A 4,153-nucleotide genomic window follows, 5' to 3' on the forward strand; every position below is an offset into this window, starting at 1 on the left:
TTATTCCGGGGGGAAGAGAGAGGGGGGGGGGGCGGGCTTCTTCCTTATGAAGGCCGTTAAGAGGGAACTTCTTACTCTCTCGGAGGTTTAGCGGAGGTAAGCTTCGGAAAATTCCTCGTGCTTCTTCGCGCGCGAGATATCGTAGAGACCGGGGAAAAAACTCGAGAGCTTCTCACGATCATCGTGTGACGTAGAATTAATTTCGGCGGGGTGAGGAGCATTGTCGCATGCGGTAAAACGGTAAGGTTAACTGGCCGGGAAAATTTGCACCGGGAGAAAAATAGTTCGGCTGTTGCAGCGAGATCGTCATTGTGTATTCCGCCTATGTTCGTTGCGACGGTGATCGAATTCGGCCGGCGTAATTAACGAATTATTCGCAACTGGCGAGGAAACAGTTCTTGTTGCCGAGATAGGAAATATTCCGCTGAGTGAATTCGTCCGTGGGACACGTTAGTTTGCCGTTAGAACAGTCCTAATTTCGGTATGATCAGCCGCAGGAAGGTTGTAGCACATTTTATCCGACGAATTTCGGAACGCGTCATCCAATCGCGTTTACAATAAGAGAGATTTGTTTTTCGCTCTTTTTCAGGAGATACTTTTTCATACCGGATACGAGATGCATCGCGAAACTCGTCGGGAAAGGGTGTTGCAACCTTTTTGTGCGACTAACACATACATTCTCGTGGATTTATCAAGAATCTAAAAGAATGCTCCAGTCAGCGATAATCACTGAGCGCTCACCGAGCTTCTTTCAGAGAAAGAACTCACGCAGCTCAGGCTGGTGTTAATTGCAAGAGATAATTACGGCTTCTGTTCCATCGGGCGCATCGATTCGCGCATTGATCGCGGAACTTTTGACAGCGCGTATCGAACGGTGCCGCGATTACCATAAAAATGTTCCGCATTCGTCGAAAATGGCGGAAATAACAGCCAGTTGGCCATCTTTGGCGAATTTTGGCGAATTTTGGCGCCCGGGACTTTTCACATGACGAAAAATCCGTGATTCCCCGTGCTGGGCGCGTCCGTCCCATTTTCGGCAACGCGGCTGAATATGCATGATCGCGCGAGAAGGTCCGGCAAAAACCAAATCTGTCCACACCTTTTCGAATTCCGTCGCGGCTCCGCGCTGGTAATAATTCAACTCGCTCCTCGCCTCTTAACGCGTCGCGTGTGACATCCCCGTCGAATTTGCGTGCGCGACACCCGTGTGTGACACTCTTCTCTCTCTCGTTCCGCCGTCACGTTGGTAATTAAGAAAATTCGTGAAACTCGCGGGAGACTAACGAGCGCGAGAAAGGTATTTTGCTCTAATGAAATTTCACATTTCACTCCGCGCCGCCTACGGAAAACCGGCGACTTTTTCGCGGCACACCTGCCGTTTTTTTCGGGCTGATCCTGCTTTCTCGCGTGTCGTTGATATTTCCCGGCTTTCACCTCGCGTAGCGCACGCGGAATTACGCGGCCGGCGATCAACGTGTTTTTTCCTTACGTAAATCTTATACGGACTCGTTTACGGGGAAAAGCAGTGTCGGTGGTTATCTCGATTTTTCTGCCGCACGACTCCCGCTAATTTATTTATTCATGAGCGCCGGAAACCCCCCAACGCGGGCGAATTGGTGCGCGGCGGAATTCATAATTAGCGGAATTTTTACATATCGCGCATGCGCGCGCTAGGAAAACGGGAAAAATTAATGCACCCCGAGTCCGCCCGTTCGTTCCTCATCGACGATTGACTATTCACGCCACGTAGCTGCTTAATAAAAGCACGCGGATTTCCTTACTGTAACGTCACCGGCAGAAGCGCGTACGTGCGTGGAATTCCCCCCTCCACCCTCTTTCCCCGGTCTTTCGCGCTTAGGAGTTTCCTCTCTCGCTGTAGCGGCGGTCTCGCAAGTCTCAACGGGTATAACGCCCGGTGATTAATTTAATGACGCGAATATTTTAACGAGATCCCGCCGGGTCGACGTTCGACCGGGGCCGCGCGAGTTCCACGCGGAATTCAAGAGAGAAGAACCGCTTATTGTTGAGAAAATGGAGAAAATTCCGGGGAATCGAGGGAGAATCGGCCGGGCGAGAACGGGTTTTCGCTGTCACACACGCGTGCCCCGAATACTCGACGCGTATTCCTCATCTCCCGGCGCGCGTATATACTCCTTCTGCGGGGGGTGCGCGCGCTATTCTTTCGGGAAAACCGGAGAGCCGCCTCCGCCGCGGAACGCTCCTCGAGAATAGCCCCGTATTTTCGTGCGCTCTTCGCGCACATTCTCTCTCTCACACACACACTCTCTCTTTCTTTCTCTCTCTCTCTCTCTCTTACACTCTCTTTCTCGTCGCAGTCTGCATTCGGGCGCGGCATAATTCCCGAGGAATCTTGGCGCTCCATAAACGCCAGCGACGCTTTTACGCCGCGCTCGGCAGATTCGCGGCCTCGTAAAAAAGGAACCCAAAGACGGCCCCTCGAATCGGACGTCGAGGGTGCGTTTATCGTCGCGGCACGCACGCACGTACGTATGTCGGCGCTCAGGAAGGCCTGTTATACGATGAGTCGCATTTCGGATTCGGAACGCAGCCGGTGATCCAATAATGAGAGAATTTATTCTTCGAGAAACGAGCTCTCCTAATTGGACCATCGGCCGCGTTCTCGAAAACTATATTCTTCCATTGGACATCGAACTCTGACGAACGGCGTGTTGTAGAACAGGCCTTAGGCCTATGGCACACGTGAAAGTATAAGGCAGTAAGACCTGAGCAGCGAGCAAATTGATCAGTCGCAGTCAAAATTATTCTTCGATCGTGAGAAGCGTAGTTGACTGTGATTGGTCGGCTTCCTTGCCGCTTCGGTCTTACTTACGATTTTGTACGCGCCGTAAGTTTTAAGGACTATCTACAATAGCTATAAAATATAGTAAGACGTATGCAGTAAGCTAAATGACCGATTGGATTCTTAAAGGCCGCCTGCAACAGCCGTAAAGTATGCAGTAAGACGCAAGTTAACTGGCCAATCGGATTCTTACAGTCCTGGAACAATCGACCGTGATTGGTCAATTAATTCGCTACTTACTGCACGATTTACGGTCATTACTCCTCTTTACGGTCCACGAATAATCAGCCTACCGCTTACATCTTACCGTATACTTTACGGCGCTTGCGGATGGTCTTTCACCGGTCCGGCGTATCTCCGCGGATACTCCAGGTCGCGTCTGAAAATCCGCGCGATGCGTCGCGCTCCGGGATTATCTTATCAGAGGTGGCTCGCGGCTCTCGAGGCCGCCTGGCGAGCTGCCGAGATTTTTCGCGGATATTTTTGTCGCGCGCCATCGCCGCCACCAGCGGCCTGCGCGCCTCCCCAGTGCGAAGATTTCGCGGGACGAGCGGCGCGATTATCTCGCCTGAGGGACACGTACGTGGGGAGCTTCGCTCGTAGGGGGAGACTCGCGATTCCGAGCGGAAAAACGACGGAGCTTGACGGAGAGAGCGAGGCACGCGCGCGTCCGACGAGATCGCGCGCACTTTCACTGGGCCCGCTGCGAAGCGCACGCACGTGTTTCTCGCCGGTGGTTTCGCGCGCGCGGAGCCAAACGCCGAGCGAACGAGAGCGTACGAGTCTACCCGCTCCGCGATGCGTCGCGCGCGGACTCCGACCGCCGACTGACTACCGCTGCTGGCCGCAGTCTGCCCCAGTCGGCCATTTCTACTTCGCGCGCGCCTCTTCTGGCGCCGTCGCTCCGATTGCCGACCCATTATCCTCCCCCGAGGTCGCACTTTTGGCGGAACCCGCGCGAAAGTCGCCCCGAAAGAAAGCGCTCGTAATAATCGTCGCTTCCCCTCTCTCGCCGGTTACGCTCGAGCGTGTCGTCCCGACGTGTCACGCGCGAGGCAAATAGGTGCAACAGCCTTTTTTTCCTTTCTTTTTTCCCCCCCATGAGCTTGGCAACGTGTCTGATAGGAGAATGTTTATCTCTCGAGAATTGTTAAGAAATATATTCTGTCTCGGACGTGGAATGCGTTGCGAAACTTATCGGACAAATAGTGCTCCAATTGTTTATCCGCCGACTGTGCGCGAGATGCAAAGTGAAATTGTCTGTGGAGTGATTGGCATTTCGCGAATCGTCTGGGAATTGGCTGCGTTTAGCGTCAACAAAGCGGTCAGTGA

At 53.1% G+C, this 4,153-nt stretch overlaps 1 protein-coding gene across 1 annotated transcript in view; it reads right to left on the reverse strand.

The window, feature by feature from the left end:
• The window catches only part of LOC106746426, a 154,084-nt gene extending 150,448 nt beyond the window's left edge, over window positions 1-3,636 (reverse strand). The window contains exon 1 of the mRNA XM_014623032.1: window positions 3,405-3,636. The gene's annotated coding sequence lies outside the window, so the exon portion shown is untranslated. The remainder of the gene's footprint in view (window positions 1-3,404) is intronic.
• Between the last annotated feature and the right edge of the window lie 517 nt (window positions 3,637-4,153).

Source organism: Dinoponera quadriceps, unplaced genomic scaffold (genome assembly GCF_001313825.1).
Source record: "Dinoponera quadriceps isolate SergipeBrazil2010 unplaced genomic scaffold, ASM131382v1 scaffold566, whole genome shotgun sequence".
Lineage (NCBI taxonomy): Eukaryota > Metazoa > Arthropoda > Insecta > Hymenoptera > Formicidae > Dinoponera > Dinoponera quadriceps.